The following is a 21649-nucleotide window of genomic DNA, read 5'->3' on the forward strand; positions in this document are numbered from 1 at the left end:
AACATCACTAGCCCCGGCCACTTCTTTATAACCCTTGAGCTACACCCATTTCAAACCTTTTAAAAGTCTGCCTCAGCAGCAGACCATGCTTTCCCACCTGATGATGGACGCTTGTGTTGCGGTCGAAACGTCGTGATTTATTTTATTTTATACCTACGTGACTTTACTGAAAGAACCAAAGAGTATGGATTCATGCAGTCACGAAAGCTTCAAAAGACCTATGTTTACAATTTATGAGTAAAAATCTATCTACACAATATACATAGATGTAAAATGTAAAAACTTAAATATCTTTGGAACAGTAGCCAATCAGTTGTTTTAACTGTCACATTGTAATTCAGCACATCAAAATCCATAATAAATAGCACATTTCATCTTTGAAGCAGACGATGTCTAAAAAATTGTAGACCAGTGTTACTGTTGTGGATTGAAAATAGGCCAGTGTCATTGGAAAAAAAAATCCACGTTGTTTACGATTAATTAAGACAACTAATCGTGAAATAATAATCAGAGTTGTCTTTATTGTTTGCATTTTGACTGCTTGTGTTGTGGTTATTGCAAACATGATGCCTTGAATAAAGGTGTCAGTTTTTGTGCCAGTTAAAAGGGTAAAACCTATTCCTAGACCCTACATATCTTTGATGTGTAAAATAAATTAAAAAAAATGCCGATATATTATATCACTACTCGACTTACAACAATGCAGTTCCCGAGTCTGTAGGTCTCCGTGTCTTTGTGTTTACATGATTCTGTGTGTGTGTCTGTGTGTGAACTGTGGCTCAGTGGTTCACGTGCTATGCTTATGGCCAAAACCAGTTACAATTATTTAAACCTACTACAAAATCAGCCTCAAGTAAATACATGGTTGGGTGCTGACCACCCAGCCCTGGGTGTGCTCGCTAACAGCATTTGCCCCAGCAATCTGTTAGAGACTTCCTGCATTCAGACTGATGGGGCAGGTGAGCTGCAACATCTTCACCATGTGAGCTAGGCTGTAACACCGTCATGCCAAGGTAGAAGACTCCTTTCATACACACCTTCCTTGCTACCATGACTTACACAATGTGTACGATTATCCTGATGAGGGTTTGTACTTGTGCCTCCTCTGACTTGGATGTCACCAGCCGCCACTCTTCTTCACACCCTGTCTCACTGGGCATGGGTCCCGGACGATGGTCTGGCTACTCAGGTGGGTCGCGATTTGGGATAGTTTGGGAACCTGCTTTACACCAGCGTCTTTTCACTACCTCATTCTCCTGCGGTGTCAGTTACAGCCTCAAAAAGCCCCACATTGAATGGACACATTCCTAAAAACTATCACTCAATATCCAATTTGCATTTCCTTGGAAAAGTTCTTGAAAGGTTTATATTTTTCGAACATCTCGAAGCATCTTCCTCTGTGTGTTTCAAGAAAAAGTTTATCACAAATATTCGCCCTGACAGAATTATGGAACAATAAAGCATAATAGAGACAAAACCACAATCGAAAAGAGAACGATAATGCAGATATTTATTGCAAACAAATCACATACCCTAGGAAACAAATCGTTTTTCAGGTGGAATGTAGCAGATGCAATGATAGTGGTGGTAGTCACAACAACGATTATATTACATTTTGATTTAAAGCTTTCGTGCCTGCAGGGATTCATATTCTTGGTTCTTTCGGTAAAGTCACGTAGAAGGGAAACAATAAAATAATAAAACAATAAATTATCACGACGTTTCGACAGCAACACAAGCAATTAGCATTTCTTGCTGTGGTTTTCACAGCAATAATTTTTTCTTGCTGTGGTTTTCACACCTGATGATGATTGCTTGTGTTGCAGTCGAACCGTCGTGAGAATTGTATTGTTTTATATTTTTATGATTTTATTGTTTCCCTTCCACGTGACTTTACTGAAAGAACCAATAATAACGATTATATTATTATCAAAGTTTTTATTTTATTTACGTTAAGGCGCAACAGATCCACAACGGGATTCAGTGCGCCATACAGTAAAATGTATAAAATATGCAAAAACACCCTCTCAAGTTGATCTAACATTTCATAAAAAATAAGGTTGTAGTTTATTTCTATTGGCGTTTAAATAATGCCTCAAATGCAACCCCCAAATGCCGGGCGGTGTTTTTCCTTATTCCTCTATTTAAATTTTGTGTGTATTAGCCACTCATGACAACGGTCTAAATATTTGTGAGATGTACACGGATGATTGAACCTTCGTCCTTCAGCATTGTGCCTGTCACTTTGAGTTTCAATTTGTCGTTGGTGATCGTGATAGAGGTAGGTCCGGCATTCGTCTTTTGAAAATACTCTGATGACTCGTTGGATTGGTACATCTCGGTCAGGAGCTTGGCTGGTACCATGTCGTAGTGGGCGGTCTTGAACTGTATGGCCATTTCTCTATTGTAAATAACACAAGAATGTGGATTGCAGAACATAATGTTCAGGCACATGTTTTCTCCCTCAATGGAATAGCTCAGTACTCCAAAACACCCGCACATGCCGATCTGATGCTTACAAAAGCCACAAGCGCACGTTTCTCCAGGGTTGATGTCACTGTGTGGTGGATAGGCATCCACTCCGGATTCCAGGAATGTCCTAGAATATATGTTATGATTAGTATTGTTCTTTCATATGGCATGCAAGCAATTGTTGTCATACACACATTCACCAAACAGAGCACAGAGCTGATACAAAACATCATATATCAGTACTCTTTGGTTCTATTGGGTAAAGTCACGTAGGTGAAAATAAAATAACAAAAAATCACGACGTTTCGGCCACAACACAAGCGGCCTTCATCAGGTGAAGGGACGAGACTGTCTGGAGGACAGTGCTGGAGTGAGAAAAGCCACGCTTAGATCACGACCTTTAAGCTGTGTGAGAAGAAAACAAAGTGCCTTTACAAAGGAATTAGCATATAATTTAGCATTGAAATGGCTCATTGAAATAGCTAAGTTAAAGTATACACATCCGCAGAGGCACCCCTTGACAAAGGAATTAGCATAGAATTTAGCATTGAAATAGCTGAGTGATTAGCTTGTAACTGGTCACAGAAATAGCTATGTTAAAGTCAGAGCATATACATTCACTGAGGTACCTAGTACAAATCAAACAGGAGAATTTAGCGAAACACAACCACGCTCAGACCGCGGACCTTTAAACTGTAGGAGCAAACAAGGTGTTCTGACAAAGAAATTAGCATAAAAGTGTGAAAAGGGAATTTATAAGAGCTGCGAAAGTTTGGGGTACCACTACTTGAAAAATATACTGTACCATTGAAATTAGTTTAATGTTTGGTTCGATTTAGAACATCTTTCCAATGGTTGCTTAATTTGAAACCATCTTCTCGGTTGAAATTGTGTCTGTGTTTGTAGATCTGAATTGCCTCATGAACAAATCTCTGATAAAAACCCGTGGGTTTGCAAAGAACCTTGGTATCGGAGAAAATTATATCGTGATCCCCCACAGCGTTGTAATAGTGATCAGCCACGATGAGTCATCAGAGTATTTGTTACAACGCTGTGGGGGATCACGATATAATTTTCTCCGATACCTAGGTTCTTTGCAAACCCACGGGTTTTTATCAGAGATTTGTTCATGAGGCAATTCAGATCTATAAACACAGACACAATTTCAACCGAGAAGATGGTTTCAAATTAAGCAACCATCGGAAAGATGTTCTAAATCGAACTAAACATTAAACTAATTTCAATGGTACAGTATATTGTTCAAGTAGTGGTACCCCAAACTTTTGCAGCTCTTATAAATTCCCTTTTCACACCATCAAGAGGTAAACTCCACCCCCCCCCGCGCCAAACTGCAAGTCCACCGGCACGTACACCACCTCTTTTCTAAAATCGGCCAATCAAATGCTAATTTTTATGCTAATTTCTTTGTCAGAACACCTTGTTTGCTCGCACACAGTTTAAAAGTCCGCGGTCTGAGCGTGGTTGTGTTTTCGCTAAATTCTTCTGTTTGATTTGTACTAGGTACCTCGGTGAATGTATATGCTCTGACTTTAACATAGCTATTTCTGTGACCAGTTACAAGCTAATCACTCAGCTATTTCAATGCTAAATTCTATGCTAATTCCTTTGTCAAGGGGTGCCTCTGCGGATGTGTATACTTTAACTTAGCTATTTCAATGAGCCATTTCAATGCTAAATTATATGCTAATTCCTTTGTCAAGGCGCTTTGTTTCTTTCTCACACAGCTTAAAGGTCGTGATCTAAGCGTGGCTTTTCTCACTCCAGCGCTGTCCTCCAGACAGTCTCGTCCCTTCACCTGATTAAGGCCGCTTGTGTACTGGCCGAAACGTCGTGATTTTTTGTTATTTTATTTTCACCTACGTGACTTTACCCAATAGAACCAAAGAGTATGGATCCTAGCAGTCACGAAAGCTTTAAATCTAGAATCATATATCAGACATGTCGAAGAGCAGATTTCAATTGCAAAGATGAACGTGAACTCAAATAATTGTGTTCATGATAACTGCATAGTTCATGATAACAAGCACAGATGAAGAAGTGAGGGCAAGGCGTGTTTTACGTTTGACATGTTTTGTGTGTTTGTCAGCCCGTATGCAGATTTTGGTTATGACGAATATTTAAACTAGGCTTAATTTTGGCATGTGACACAATTTGCATAAATGCATGAACTGGGCTCACACAGTGTGTGCCAGGCAGACGTAAGGCCACTTTACACATTGACGGGATCTGCTAAAATCTACGTTGGCAAGATCGACTCGTCGTGAGGGAGGCATAGCAAATGGTGGATCTGAGCAAAGATCAAGTCATATGTCCCAAGTTAAGGTCGCTAGATCATAAAAGTGTTATCAAACTTTACGATACCAAAGCAGCGTGTGCTTTGTGGAGGGAAGAAAATCAATTTTGGCCGTAACTCACGTCTTGGAAATCTACCAGCTGATAGCTGGTGGATCTATGGATCCTGACATTGGTCTTGGCTTCAACAGACTACTTGAAGTAGTTATACTAATGTGGGAGAGCAGAGGTGACAAATCATAGGGGGTCGAGTAGCGATCCCACTCAAAGAAGCCAGTGAAAGCAAGGGACACAAGAGAGCAGACAGCGGTGAAGCAAACAGCAGAGGTGAGAACAGAGATAGAGGAGAGGAAATACATTCGGAGAAAAACAAACTCTAATATCTATCTTTACCTGTGTTTTTAATTTCAGGGTCTCATTGATAAATACTGATACACCATTTTGAATCATGAGTATGGAAAACTTTGGTAAAGGAATTTTACCAAAATTGTTGTAAATTACAATCCTGAGTGGGTGTGACATTATTAACAATGACAGAACTACAATTGTAAAGATGTAATGATATAGCAATTAAAATGTATTCTGTTGTTCAAGCTATAGCTGGTGAGTGTGAACGCATGGTGATTGGGAAGTCGTGATTGACTTGTGAATTAATTTTGAGTGGGTGTCATAGTGAGTGGTTTTTGGTGAGTGCACGATGAGTGTGCATAATTAGTGAGTAGTGAGTGTGAACTTCTGAAGAGTGTGAGTGTCTAGTCAATAGCTAGTGTCTGAAGAGGAAGTGTTACGTGGGTTCCAGGTGTGGTGTGTTTGGGGATTGCAATCAGATGATCGGTAAGAACGAGACACGTAGCCACGATCAAAGAGAGTGGGTTGGATGGTTCTCTGATGGATCTGTATAAACCAGTGCTTTACATGAAATGTTGCACATATTTTGGTGTGTCGTGTTCACCACTCAGATTTGTGGCAGACTTATAGGACCCACCAGAGATGCACTAAAGTGACTCTGTCCAATCAGGGCCACAGGCTCGACTGAATTGGGTTGTGACGTAACATGTCTCTACCAAAAGACCTTCAAAGTTGGACAAGACGCGCCTGTCCTTGTGATAAATATTGTCACACCAACACCGATATTTTATAAACTAATTTAAATAATAATAGTTATATAGGTCATGAAACTATCCAAACTCTCCCCGGCTGCCCCACAAAAATTTTAGGAATCATAAGAATTCGATGTTAATTTATTGGCTGATCATTAATTAATAGCACTTGAACTGAAAATATGTATTTTGATTTAAAGCTTTCGTGACTGCAGGGATTCATATTCTTGGTTCTTTCGGTAAAGTCACGTAGAAGGGAAACACAATAATAATAAAAATATAAAACAATAAAATTATCACGACGTTTCGACTGCAACACAAGCAATCATCATCATTATAAACAGAGGATATTTTGGAGTGCAAATGTTTGACATTGAAAAGGAGTGCCATAGGATCCAAGCATATCTAATAAAAGCCATACTCACATCTTTTTCTTAAGTTTGTACTTGGATTCGTTGCATATTTCTAAAGCAACCTTGACCCTCGTTTTCAACTCCGCCAAAATATTTTCTACTGTGAGTGCTTGTACCGCCATGGTTTGACGCTCACTTCTCCTACACTCAGCACAGCACATTTGGGATAAACATTGCACGTTATCAATATAATTATTAAGACCTCAGCAATGTTTACACTCCTGCAGATATACACTCCGAGATATGGTTGGCTACATATGGTGGTATAGAAGTTCGACAAAATACATATCTATATGTTTGGCTCCCTTTCTTGAAAATTTGAACGTAAAGTGACAAATTATACTATATACAGCAACCCCTTGCCATCACCGGCCTTATGTTCTTGAAAATAGTCACACTGAGCAAATCCATGATCCGCAAAATCCTTGGCAAATGGTAAAACTCGGGTTTGGGTCAGGCTTTGTAATACCATATTATATTATCCTTTTGCCCATCCTAGGTCGGAAGCTGTAATATTAAAGATTTACATTTACGTGTTCTTGTTTGATTGTATTTCTTTTTTAGGAATTGTTGCACGTATATACATTTTTCTTAACTTAAAAAATGAAAATAAGGACTTTGGAAGATTTATTGGTATACGATATTTTGTGTGAATCTCTTATCACTGTTCAAAAGGTTTCCCTGCAGTTGACTATCCTTAATCAACACTTTGATCCACTGAGGATTTTTAGATCTAGACAGAGCCACGTACAGTGAGGGAAAAAAGTATTTGATCCCCTGCTGATTTTGTACGTTTGCCCACTGACAAAGAAATTATCAGTCTATAATTTTAATGGTAGGTTTATTTGAACAGTGAGAGACAGAATAACAACAACACAATCCAGAAAACGCATGTCAAAAAATGTTATAAATTGATTTGCATTTTAATGAGGGAAATAAGTATTTCCCTCATTGTAATGATTTGACCATCAAATGCGTTCCATTGCAAAGACTGTTCTTCGGGTTCAGATTTCGCAGCAGCATGATGATAACGCCTGTCTTCAGTGCCAATGTGTGTGGCGGCATTCCTGAAGGCGTTTGATCGTGAAAAAAATTCTGGAGGGTAATGCAATGCGTCCGTAGGATCTTCCGACACGATCGAGTCAGAGCTGTAATAAAGTCGGAGATCTCCGGACAGCTGTGTGATGATGTTTCGATTCATTTCGAGAGTGTCGTTGTTGGTAGGTGCCAGAATTGCTCTTTTCGCAAGCTCTTCGGCAGGCATGTGTTTCAAGTTCTGACCATAAATTGCGGTGACCAGATCATCAACCGTTATTATTTGAGGTGGAATTTCAATGAAACCTAACGGCACTCCATATATCTCTGGCAAAGTTCCCAATCCAACTTTCAGCAGCCAATTGTTATGCTCATTTTGATCATCACTCCGCAGTCGCCACCGATAATGACGACTTTTGCACCACACGGCCGTTGAATCTGCATGATGTCGCACAACAGCTGATCGATGCACCGAAGGCTATGCTTTGTCAGCAACGTAATTTCATCAATGATGATGAGCGAAGCTTGTCGTAGCGTTTCGCCTTCTGGGGAATACAGTCTCATCGACAAAGAAGATGTGTCGAGTAGGTGAACTGGAAGCTTGAATCTGCTGTGCACAGTTCGTCCGCCTTTCAGTAAAGTCGCTGCGATTCCAGTGGTCGCAAAAGGAAGAGCGATTTGACCTTTTCCACGAACAAAGTAGAGCAGCGTGGAGTACAAAAAGTATTTCCAGAGCTGCCAGGACCATCTAAGTAGAAAAGTCTGTTGTGGACATGCTCATCGTCGACAACTCTCATTATTGCTGTGAAAGCTTCAAACTGTTGCCCATTAAGGGAGAAAATTTTCGTTTCAGTTTATTGTTCTTATTGCACTACGTCGTATAGCTGAGATTCGATTGGATGTCCTATCAGTTGCGGAATACTAATTGATGTGCAAGACAATCCATGTTGTTTGAGAATCGTGTTGATGTCATGCAGAGCCATGTTCAATGCAACATTTTGTCATGACGCCGTAGATAATCCAGCGACATGTCAAGTGAATGCTTGTTCCACAACTCGCCAGCGTTTGTTTAGTTTTATCATAATTTAGAAGCAAAAATTAGACTTACCTTTTGTTTCAAGTGCTGAAGAAATAAACAAAGACACCAAAAGCACTTTGTTGCTGCGATGAATTATTTATTTGATAAAATTTCAATAAAGAAACGTCAAATTTAAAGAGAATTTGCGTTAAAAAATGTTTCTCCACTCGACCTGGGGGAGTGTAAAAATCCACCTGCTCATGATTATTAATAAGGGGGGGCTCTTTTGCAGTGACGTTATGTACGGATGTAGCACTGTGCTGCGTATATTTATTTTTTACCGTCACTTTCTGTAAAGAAATGTAATATTTGAAGCAATTTTGCAAAAAAATATATCTTTCCAATCGACCTTCTTCGGCGTGAGTGTAAAATTCCACTCGCTCATTATTATTTTACTATTAATGACGTGTGGAGTGACGTCACGCGCGTTACACACATTTCTGGGCTATTATAGTAGTAATTACCCTGCATTAACACAATCATTATACAGGAGGTATTTTAAATGTAAAAAAATGTAATATTATCTAGTGATATATATACAACTTGTACGGTCAATTTATACAATGAAACAATTAATGTAGTGTACAACACTGCAGATATTTCCCTGTAGAGTAGAGTACACTACAGGAAGAAAATGCGCGACTGAATCTCACTGCCTCCTCTTTACTGGAGGCTGGGAACACCGCGTGCCTGGGACCTGCGTTGGGCTGCTTTGGGGACTGATGGAGACACAGTGGGGCCGCGTGTTGTTTTTCCGAGGCAGCATCATCGCTAGCAATGCAGTTACGATGCTTACAGGAATTTCGCGGTAAACTGTGATTGACCGAAACACTGGGGTGGAGCTGCTAATCTCAGCTCCTCCTGTCTTGCACGCTGTCGTGGTGGAAGTAAGGTTTGTTTGAACTACACGACTTGGCACGGACGAATGGTGAGGCTATGGAACGCGGCGGCCAGGCAAACGGCCTGGAAACATGTAAAATGCACACACATACAAACGAAGTAACTCTAATTTATACTCTTTACTTCTTTCGGTAAAGTCACGTAGGTATAAAATAAAAACAAATAAATTAAATCACGACGTTTCGGGCGCAACACAAGTGCCCATCATCAGGTGGAAACAACCCCAGCAATAAAAAAAATTGCTGAAATAGACAAAAGGAGGCTGCTTGTGACGAGGCTATATATACGTACTAGCGGTAAGTGCCCGACGTTGCCCGGGCGAAAAAGGCAGACACACACATGGACTTACACACAGACATCAACCCACACACATAGAAACACATGGACTTACATGCACACACACACACACATGGACTCACACACAGACATCGACTTTAGACACACACATGTAGTTACACACACAAATGGACTCACACACACATAGAGTTACACGCACATATCGACTCACACATACATAGACTCAACAACAACCGGCATTCACAACTAAGTGGCGGTGACGTCACCACAACACTCCTTCCATCAAATTCACCATGGAAGTAGAGAAAGATGGCAAACTGCCATTCTTGGATGTTCTGTTTGAGAGGAGGTCTGATGGCACGTTGGGACATTCTGTTTACAGAAAGCCCACCCACACAGATTCCTACTTGAAACCGGATCCCCACCACCACCCGGCTCAAAAGAATTATCTCATCAAAACTTTATACCATAGGGCTCATTGCATTTCGGACCAACAACACTTGACCATAATAAAGGTTTTTGGGTTAGATCGCGTTATTTATAAATGTGTCGAAATCCTCCACCACCCGACACGGCCAATCAGCAAAATAAAATGTCACGTTGACAAAAGACAATTAGTTCACTACTTTAGCCCACCGGTGTGTTGAAGAGTGAATCAAACTGTAAATGTTGTGTATTCACTCTTCAACACACCGGTGGGCTAAAGTAGTGAACTAATTGTCTTTTGTCAACGTGACACTTTATTTTGCTGATTGGCCGTGTCGGGTGGTAAAGGGTTTCGACACATTTCTAAATAACGCGATCTAACCCAAAAACCTTTATTATGAATAATATTGGTCGCGAAAGCCTACGTGTTAAACTAACACTTGACCAGTGAATTAAAATTGGTACGTCTGGCCCTTAAGAGGAACGAATACTCTAACCGTACCATCCGCCAAGCTGTTTCTCATACCATACAGAAACAACCAATTGATACTCCAATAAAAACCATCACACTACCATACATAGCAGGCGTTACTAAAAAGATTTCCAAAATTCTAAACAAACACAAGATCCAAGTCCGGTTCAATACAGTACACAAAATTCGTGATCTGATCCCATCCGTAAAGGATGTCATCCCTGACTTACAGTACCCCGGAGTTTACAAATTGAGTTGTACCTGCGGTGATTGCTATATCGGGGAGACGAAACGACATATCTCTGACTGAATTCGCGAGCACAAATCAGATCTGAAACACGGCAGAACGAATTCATTGCTGTAGCTGATCATTGTTACAAGGCTATGGGTGATCATGAGATTGTCTTCTCCGATATCAAGGTTCTCTGTAAACCTATAGGCTATCACCAGAGATTTGTCCATGAAGCCATTCAGATATAAACACAGGAATAACTTCAACCGAGAGGATGGTTTCAAATTAAGCAACCATTGGAAAGACGTTTTAAATCATACCAAACGTCAACTAATTTCTAACAGCAATTTCAAGTAGTGGTATACCAATCATATTCCTTCCGAACTTTCTATTAAACCCTTTTTTGCTACTCCCCCCTTACAGCACATTCTTGCCGATCTTTAATTTTTCTATTTTCCGTTTCTATTGCACACACACAGTGACGCATCACCCTCTACACGACAAAAGACGGATTAACTCAGCCCCGCACCCCACCAAGGTCCCCTACATGGCTCCTCCCCCCCCCCCCCTTAACCTGCATTTAAGCTTTTCTATTTCCCCTGTTTTCTACTCCCCCCGTTACAGCACATTCTTGCCGATCTTAAATTTTTCAATTTTTTCGTTTCTATTACACACACACAGTGACCCATCCCCCGCACCCTCTACACAACAGAAGCATGCTAATCCCACAGTTACATGCTAATTTTCTGACTTTAACACCCTGCTGTTTCAACACTTTAACACAGCTATTTCAATGCTAAATTCTCCTGTTTGATATGTAAACTCCTTTGTCAAGGCGCTCTGCTCCTCCCACCGAGCTTAAAAGATGCTGCGAATTTTAGCAGCGTTTATTGAAGTGCTGTCGTCCCGACAGTTCTGTTCCTTCACCTGAAGAAGGCCACTTGTGTTGTGGCCGAAACGTGATGTTTTAATTGTTTCTTTTATTTTATTTTAATTTGTTTTTTTACCTACGTGACTTTACCGAATTAACCCAAAGAGTATGAATTCTTGCAGTCATGAAAGCTTCAAATCTAGAACTGATGGTAAGGCCCCGCCACTTGGTGGAAAGCTGCAGGTTCAGCACCAGCACCTCGAACTGCTCCTCTGAGTGAGCAGCAATTAGCAGATGATCGGCATACATAACGTGGTTGAGCAATAGGGAGCCATCCCTTGACCGCACCCGGGCATTGATCAGCCTCCCATTGTATCTCTACCAGATTGTAATTCCTCCGAACTACGTGGTAAAAATATATGTAAAATAATGTGGGAGCCAGACATCCCTGTTGTACCCGAAGGTGTAAAGGGAATGGCTCTGACTCACGGCCATGTAGTTTGACGCGGGGACACGCACCATCATGAAGGCCCTTAAGAATCGTGAGCAGAGGGTCAGGGACTTTGAAAGCACGAAGAACAACCCAGAGGCCAGGCCTACTGATGTTATCATAGGCCTGAGCAGGTCAATAAAGCACACACATGGACTAAGACACACACAAGGACCAACAGACACAAAGAAATGGACTTACACTAACATGGAGCCACGCACACACAGCGACTAACACACACGCACATGGACTGACACACACACACATATCGACTCACACACACAAACACGTCGACTTACACACACACATATGGACTCAAACACACAAATACATATACTTTAGATACAGACACATGGAGTTACACACACACATATCAAGTCACACACACGCAATGACTTACACAAACCCATCGAGTGATACGCACACATGTATGGACTTACACACGCATGTGGACTAACACACGCATACACATGGACGTACACACACATTTACTGACACACATAGACACACAAACGCACATTGACTTACACACTGACATGGAGCCATGCACACACATTGACTAACACACGCACATCGACTAACACACACAGCGACTAATACACACACATGGACGTGCACAGCAATCCCCGATGATGGCACAGCTATCAGCACCGTAGTACTACGTATCAGTAAATTGCGGGACGTGAGCAATCGAAACAATAGAAATGCATAGAAGAAATTATCTTCAATAAGTGTACATTAAATAGCAGCAGTATGCACAGGTAAGTTGAGAAGCAAGTTACAGTGTAGATTATAGACTGGCAGTACGCCGACTCAATGACATAAGTATTGCTACAGTGGAGATAAAAAGCTGGCAATACAGGCAGCAGCTGAAAAAGCAAATTACAGTCGACATGAAAGGCTGTCAGTACAGTGACCCTACCAAGTGATCACTTGGTAGGGTCCGCCCCCCCCCCCACCCAATTGGCGTGAGTTGGTACGGCTGGTGGCGCGCAGTAAATAAATAAATCGAAACCTCACAAAATCGCTCATTTAACGAATTTAAAGGGGACGAACGTAAAAAAAGGAATAGCCTATTCCCACCGCGGGGCTTAGGGCGTGCTAGCCGGCAATTTATTTTCGACAAAAACCCACCGTTTGAGAGGCAAATCCCTCGCAAGCGCGCGCGGAGACTTTCATATGTAAGACTAGCGGGAAGTACCCGGCGTTGCCCGGGCGAAAAAGGCAGACACACACATGGACTTACACACAGACATCGACCCACACACATAGAACCACATCGACTTAGACGCACACACACACACAAATGGTTGAACCCATGGTGGATCGTTAAGCAGGCCAGCCTAAATGTTTCCAACCGGTGAAGATGATCCATTAGGTGGGTGCACGTTTCGCCAGCGTAGAGAAGGTAGGGAATTACCGTGGCCGAGAAGACCTGGAGCTTCATGCGGAGTGGAGACCAGGTAGCTTGCACGCAGCTTAACGTAGCCGATGAAAAGATAATGGCGCTCGACTGGTTTGGAGTTAGACCTCTGGTGTTAAACCGGAGCTGGTCATGAGCACACTGGCCAGGTATGGGAATCTCTCCTATCTCTCCGCAACTGCCACATCAGCAATTGTGAGTTGTGGGGGTGGATTGTCCGATGGTACAAAATACCCAGCCAGTTGCTTAGATTTGATGGGGCTGATGTTAAGGCCCCACCTCTTAGTGCCAAGCTCCAGGTTCAGCAGCAGTGCCTCCAACTCCTCCTCTGGGTGAGCAGCAATCACCAGAGCATCGGCATACATTACAAGGTTGATCAATCGGGAGCCATCCCTTGACCGTACCCGGGCATCGATCAGCCTCCCATTGTATCTGTACCATATGGTAATTCCTCTGGTACAGCCATTGAAGTCTTCACGAACTACGTGGTCAAAATATGTTAAATAATGTGGGAGCCAGAGGACATCCCTGTCGCATCCCAAGGTGTAGAGGGAATGGCTCTGACTAACGGCCACGTAGTTTGACGCGGGACCGCTCACCATTATTAAGGTCCTTAAGGATCGTGAGCAAAGGGTGAGGGACTCTGAAAGTATGAAGAACAACCCAGAGGCCAGGCCCACTGATGGTATTATTGGCCTTGACCAGGTCAATAAAGCACACATTCACTCACACGCACACATAGACCTACAGACATGCAAATAAATGGACTTACACGGACTCACATGGAGACACGGACACAAAGCGACTAACACACACGCCCATGGACTGACACACACAGACATATCGACTCACACACACAAACACATGGACTTGCACACACACACATATTGACTCACACACGCATAGACATCCACTTTAGATACACACACATGGAGTTACACATATATGGATGTAGACACATACAGCGACACACACACACATCGACTCACACACAGATATACGTGGACTCACAGACAGATTGACGTAAACACACATGTACTTACACACACACATATCGACTATGACACACACACATGAACTTACAGACACATACATAGACTGACACACACATTGCCCTACACACACATACACATATTGACTGTGTCACACAGACATCTACTTTAGATACACACACATCGACTAACACACACACATCGACGTGCACAGCAATCCCTGATGATGGCACAGCTATCAGTATCGCAGTACTACGTTTGAGTAAATAGCGTGACATGAGCAATCGAAACAATAGAAATGCATTGAAGAAATAAGCAGAAATAAATGTAAAATTTCGATTTAAAGCTTTTGTGAATGCAAGGATTAATGTTCTTTGGTTCTTTCGGTAAAGTCACGTAGAATGAGAATAAAATAATAAATTGATCAAATAACACAATAATATTCTCACGACGTTTCGGCCACAGCACACAGATGTAATGAGTTGGCCTCGCATTGGAAGTGAGTGTCTGTGTGCACATGCGTGTAAGCATGAGTGTGTGGAGAGCTGTGTGTAGTGGTTAGCTCTAGGCTGTGCTACAAAAGCGGCGACCCGAGTTCGATTCTTGCTCACGGCCAACACCAGTACCTGGTGTGGTGTGTAAACATCACCACTGGCGAGACAAAGGCGTCCGGGTGTGGTGTTAGATACTCACCGCCTCGTGTGCCGTGCCGGCCTTCATAGGCGCTGCTTGCTAACAGCACTTGCCCCAACAGCCTGTTAAGGCCATACGGAGGATCGTTGGGGTTTGTGGTGTGTCTCTATATGTCTTTGTGTCCGTGTGTGTGCGCTCGTGCCCCGTGTGTGCAATTGTGGTGACCCATTTCCCATCCTTCTGACTTAAAACTAGCATCAGGACTCAAGGTAAGTGAAAATAAAAGGTTTTATTTCATTTGTTACTTTCCTTTTTTTATTCACTATACAGTATGTTTTGCAGTGTTTGATGCAAATCTACAACATTCTTCATTACGAGTTTAACAATGCTTCGCTTATTGAACGGTAACATTTCATAACACTGATCGTATGGGAATTTAAATACAGTGCATTATTGTTCCGATTTATGATACATTCGACCTACAAACGGGTCTCGAACGACTTGGGTTCGTAAGCCGAGGACTGCCCGTTGATCATTCTGATCACTCGCCATGTTTGTTCAGTGGCATTTTGTTGAGTGATCAAAATGCCACTAAACAAAAGCAACCACTGTTCTTTAGTCAATCAGGCTGCAGTAAATGACCATGTAGCCCGTCCACTTCCTTGACACATGTCTGCCGAGTGGAATCGTGATTTGCTTTTCTCCACACAGACGTAATGACCACCAGCAATGTGTAGTCAACACCACTGCCCAATTTTACCATGCGAATCTCTCCCACAGAGCCACAAATAATAGACACGTAATATTAAGTTCCGTAAGGCAGCTTCAGCTTTGAAGTGACTTAATTTTCATAATTTATTCGCAGAGTTTCAAAAGGGAAGTGATAAGAAGTATGAGTGGAGAGTTTAGTGAAGATATGCAATAACTTCCGTCTTCGTCACATCACGAGCACAAGAATAGGCATTTTTAGAAACCAGAATATTTACAAATGTACCCTTGCAGTACGCCCCTGAACTAGAGCCTGACAACTTATTGGGCCCTTCTTGCTGAAATGAATATAATCTCAATCTAAACTGTGGGTATTCATCAACATCGCTATTTCGATTCGGTAAACAACAACCAACAATGCGACAACCTATCGATAAATACCCCTACTGATGACGATCATAATAAACCATTACAGACGAGGGGACGAGACTCACCGTGCAGCGCTCAGCCTGTTCTTAAGAACGTTGTCAACACCGGTGGCGTTATTATAAATACCCAGCGCACCTTGACCACGCCAGCAGCACCGTGCAGCCAATAGCAGGGGGCCATCAGTTGACTGATACAACTGTTTTCTTTTTCCTGGATTTTCTGTTTGCACACTCACATAGTCACTTTAAGATGTTTTCTTGTTCATGTTTTTGTTTGTTGCGGTTGCACCCGATTCAAGAGCCGAATGGCTCACAGGGCTCTACCAAATAAATGAACTTTGAACTATGTATCGCTCCTCCAACGTCAATGGAGCTAATACATGTTTAGTTTACGCAGTCATTGTATATAATCATCATCCACCGTGTGATACAGGCATCGCAAGGAATGGGATATAATCGGTTGCCACCTCTGTGCCTACATTACATCCACGGGGTTATGTCAAACCACTGTTACGGTGGCTGCTTCAAAGCCCTTCGCGTGGATCTCGCTGCTTTAGTCCGAATATCGGACTCGATTATGAAAATGCTACCCTTTTAAGGAGAACGCTGCATCCATTTATGTTTGAGATGCAGCCGTTGCCACTTTCAGTCATCTCTAGCAAGCAGGGAAAGCGGTTGCCTTTAAAAGTGTACATACGTTTCAGTAAATTACAACGGGTTTTCCAACGTAACCAGAAATTAAACGTGATACGCAGTTCTCCAGAACATTATTGAGTCTTTTCGGTCCCGTCTTAAATCACGTTTGTTTTCGCTTGAAAGTGCATTTAGGGGCCGTCCATAAATGACGTCACGCACCTAGGGGGGGAAAGGGGTCAGACGTTTGTGACGATGTGTGACGAGGGGGGTTTGAGGAATGTGACGTCACATCAAAATGCGCAACTTTAAATATATAATTGTTATAACAACACTAATTTTCATGCATTTTCATTAACTATTTGCTTAAATTTCGATTTAAAGCTTTCGTGACTGCAATGATTCATCTTCTTTGGTTCTTTCGGTAAAGTCACGTAGAATGAGAATAAAATAATAAATTGATCAAATAAAATAACACAATAATATTCTCACGACGTTTCGGCCACAACACAAGCGGCCTTCATCAGGTGAAGGGGGCGAGACTGTCTGGTAGGACAGCGCTGGAGTGAGAGAGCCACGTTCAGATCACGGCTTTTAAGCTGTGTGAGAGGAACAAAGAGCCTTGACGAAGGAATTAGCATAAAATTTAGCATTGAAATGGCTGAATGATTAGCTTGTGACTAGTCACAGAAATAGCTATGTTAAAAGTTAAAGCATACACATCCGCAGAGGCACCCATTGTTAAAAGGAATTAGCATAGAATTTAGCATTGAAATAGCTAAGTTAAGGCATACACATCCGCAGAGGCACCCCTTGACAATGGGATTAGCATAGAATTTAGCATTGAAAAGGCTGAGTGATTCGCTTGTAACTGCTACAGAAATAGTTACGTTGAAGTCAGAGCATACACATTCACCGAGGCACTTAGTACAAATCAAACAGGAGAATTTAGCATTGAAATAACTAGGCGAATTTAGCATTGAAATAACTGGGTGATTTGCTAGTGACTGGTCACAGAAATGACTACACATCTGAGCTATTCACAGTACTATATAGTGAACCAATAAAAACTAAAATATAAATTACCTTCATGTTATCAATAAACTCTATATTCTCCAATCAGCTAAGCTACCAACCATAAGTCGTTATATATCACAATGCTATATGGCGAAAAAATGGGTGGATTCTTACCCTCAAATTTCCGTACCACGGATAGCTACGGGCCCCGTTCAGACGGACGAGTTCGTCCATGGTCGGAACAGAGGAGGGGGAGAGAGACAGCTGCGAAGCCCTAGTATACTCCATGTTGTAAACCATACCATTAACCGTGGTGTGAGAGGTATTAAGAGGCAATGCTGGCGAAAGAGCTGCGGTCTGAAGGTCATCGTAAAATTACAATTAATTAAGAACAGAAATGATTTAACACATCTTTCCAGTGGTTACTAAGCCTGAATCCATCTTCTCGGTTGAAATTGTCTCTGTGCTTGTATATGTGAATGGCCTCATGAACGAATCTCTCATGGTAGCCAGTTGGTTTGCAAAGAACCTCCGTCTTGGAGAAGTCAATGTCATGTGAGCCCACTGAATTGTAACAGTGATCTGCCACGGCAGAGGAGTTCGTCTTACCGTGTTTCAAGTCTGCTTTATGTTCGCGGATGCGGTCCGAGATATGTCTTTTGGTTTCTCCAATGTAGCTACTACCACAGAGGCACTTTAGTTTGTAAACGCCCGGGTACTGTATGTCTGGAAGAGCATCTTTTACAGATGGAACTAAATCACGGATTTTGTGTACTGTGTTGAATCGGACCTGGATCTTGTGTTTATTCAGGATTTTGGAGATCTTTTTAGTGACCCCTGCAATGTAGGGTAAGGTGATGGTTTTGAGTGGCTCCACAAGAGGATCCTTCTTCATGACTGGAGTGATGGCTTTGCGGATTGTGTAGTCGGAGTAGCCATTAGCCCTGAGAGCCTGGTGTACGTGCTTGAGTTCACTGGTAATGTGTTCCTGGTCGGAAATGCATTGGGCTCTATGGTATAGAGTCTTGATGAGGCAGTTCTTCTGGGATGGATGGTGGTGGGAATCCGGTTTCAAGTAAGCATCTGTATGGGTAGCTTTCCTGTAGACAGAGTGGCTCATTGAACCATCATGTCTCCTTTTAATTAAGACATCCAGAAAGGGTAGTTTGCCATCTTTTTCCACCTCCATGGTAAATCTGATGGCTGGGTGTATGGAATTGATGTGGTCGCGGAATTGGTCTAGAGCAGGCTGGCCATGTGGCCAGATGACAAAGGTGTCATCAACGTACCTCTTCCATAAGGTCGGGCGTAGAGTGGCAGTCTGGATGGCGTCAGTTTCAAATTTTTCCATGAATACGTTGGCTACAACCGGAGATAGGGGGGAGCCCATTGGGGTGCCCTCAGTTTGTTTGTAGAAAGTTCCATTCCAGGTGAAGTATGTGTTGGTTAAGCAATGTCTCACCAGGGGGGGTACATCAGTATGCAGTCCTTGATGAACCAGGTCTTCAATGATAGCGATGGTGTCAGGTACCGGGACTTTGGTGAACAAGGACACCACATCAAAACTGACAAGCAGGTCGTTTGGGGACAGGGAAATGTCTTTGATTGTCGATACCAGGTGAGTAGAATTTAGTACCACAGAGGTGGTTTTTCCAGTGAAAGGTCGCAGTATATCAGCCAGAAAATGTGCCAGTTTGTAGGTGGGGGAGCTGATAGTAGAGACGATGGGACGAAGGGGTGTATCTTCTTTGTGTATCTTTGGAAGGCCATATAATCTTGGTGGTCTGGCAGCAGAGGGTTTCAACGAGAACTGTTTGTTCTCGTCAATTAATGCTGTTGAATCAGAGATAATTTTGTTCGTTTTGGTGACCAGGCTGTTGGTGGGATCTCTTTTTATTTTTGTATAGCTGCCATCGTTGAGTAGTTCTTGAATTTTGTTGTTATATTCTGTTTTGTCCATGATGACAGTGGCATTGCCTTTGTCGGCTGAGAGAACGACAATATCATCCCTCTTTTTTAATTGAGATAATTCAAAACGTTCGTCTTTGCTGATGTTGCTAGGTGGCAACTTAGCGTTTTTGAGGGTTGCAGCGATTTCAGATCTTGCTACGTCTGCAGAGATGTGACTCAAGCCCTTGAGTGCAACGTCGACATGGGCAATGATATCATTAACCGGTAAGTGTCTCGGTGTGACGGCAAAGTTTAGACCTTTAGCTAAAACGGATTTCAGACCATCAGAAATGGAACTGTTACTGCGATTAATTACGACTTTGTTGACGTCTATCTTTTCGGTGTGTGGATCCGATTTTTTGCTGGAGAGGTGACTGAATTTGGAAATCAAATTGTCCCTGCATTTGTTCGACATAGTGGCAGCCGAAGAGGTAGTCATATTGTCTACATGTTCCCAATCCGATGTAGACATTGTTGCTGTCAATTTTAAGTGTGATTTGTAGAGTGTCTTGTCTAACTGATCGAGTTCGGTGCGTGTAAGTCTGATTTTTTCGGAGATAAGAGCGAAGCTAGTTCTAGCTAGAATTCGTTTTGCATTGAGAGAAGTTGCAACAGCAGAGGTTAGTGTAAATGCGGTTGGTATTACCTTAGAGTCGCGGCATCTCTTCAGAAAGGTGAGAGACTCGATTAGTTGAGCCTTCTTATCCCGAAGTCTGTTGAATGATCTTAAGGATGTGTGGAATCCCTCCCCGTAGAGGCGGTTAAATTTCGATTTAAAGCTTTCGTGACTGCAATGATTCATCTTCTTTGGTTCTTTCGGTAAAGTCACGTAGAATGAGAATAAAATAATAAATTGATCAAATAAAATAACACAATAATATTCTCACGACGTTTCGGCCACAACACAAGCGGCCTTCATCAGGTGAAGGGGGCGAGACTGTCTGGTAGGACAGCGCTGGAGTGAGAGAGCCACGTTCAGATCACGGCTTTTAAGCTGTGTGAGAGGAACAAAGAGCCTTGACGAAGGAATTAGCATAAAATTTAGCATTGAAATGACTGAATGATTAGCTTGTGACTAGTCACAGAAATAGCTATGTTAAAAAAATCAGACTTACACGCACCGAACTCGATCAGTTAGACAAGACACTCTACAAATCACACTTAAAATTGACAGCAACAATGTCTACATCGGATTGGGAACATGTAGACAATATGACTACCTCTTCGGCTGCCACTATGTCGAACAAATGCAGGGACAATTTGATTTCCAAATTCAATCACCTCTCCAGCAAAAAATCGGATCCACACACCGAAAAGATAGACGTCAACAAAGTCGTAATTAATCGCAGTAACAGTTCCATTTCTGATGGTCTGAAATCCGTTTTAGCTAAAGGTCTAAACTTTGCCGTCACACCGAGACACTTACCGGTTAATGATATCATTGCCCATGTCGACGTTGCACTCAAGGGCTTGAGTCACATCTCTGCAGACGTAGCAAGATCTGAAATCGCTGCAACCCTCAAAAACGCTAAGTTGCCACCTAGCAACATCAGCAAAGACGAACGTTTTGAATTATCTCAATTAAAAAAGAGGGATGATATTGTCGTTCTCTCAGCCGACAAAGGCAATGCCACTGTCATCATGGACAAAACAGAATATAACAACAAAATTCAAGAACTACTCAACGATGGCAGCTATACAAAAATAAAAAGAGATCCCACCAACAGCCTGGTCACCAAAACGAACAAAATTATCTCTGATTCAAC

General features: G+C 42.1%; 1 long non-coding RNA gene across 1 annotated transcript; it reads right to left on the reverse strand.

Annotated features, from left to right (window-relative positions):
- Window positions 1-1493: 1493 nt before the first annotated feature.
- Window positions 1494-17633, reverse strand: LOC142906487 (uncharacterized). Its single transcript, XR_012930327.1, has 3 exons — window positions 15208-17633; window positions 6311-6439; window positions 1494-2599 (listed from the first exon to the last, which is right to left on the reverse strand). It is a non-coding gene; the product is annotated as an uncharacterized LOC142906487 (long non-coding RNA).
- Between the last annotated feature and the right edge of the window lie 4016 nt (window positions 17634-21649).

This window comes from Petromyzon marinus, chromosome 66 (assembly GCF_048934315.1).
Source record: "Petromyzon marinus isolate PM22_M1 ecotype Great Lakes invasive population chromosome 66, UKy_Petmar_22M1.pri1.0, whole genome shotgun sequence".
NCBI classification, from domain to species: domain Eukaryota; kingdom Metazoa; phylum Chordata; class Hyperoartia; order Petromyzontiformes; family Petromyzontidae; genus Petromyzon; species Petromyzon marinus.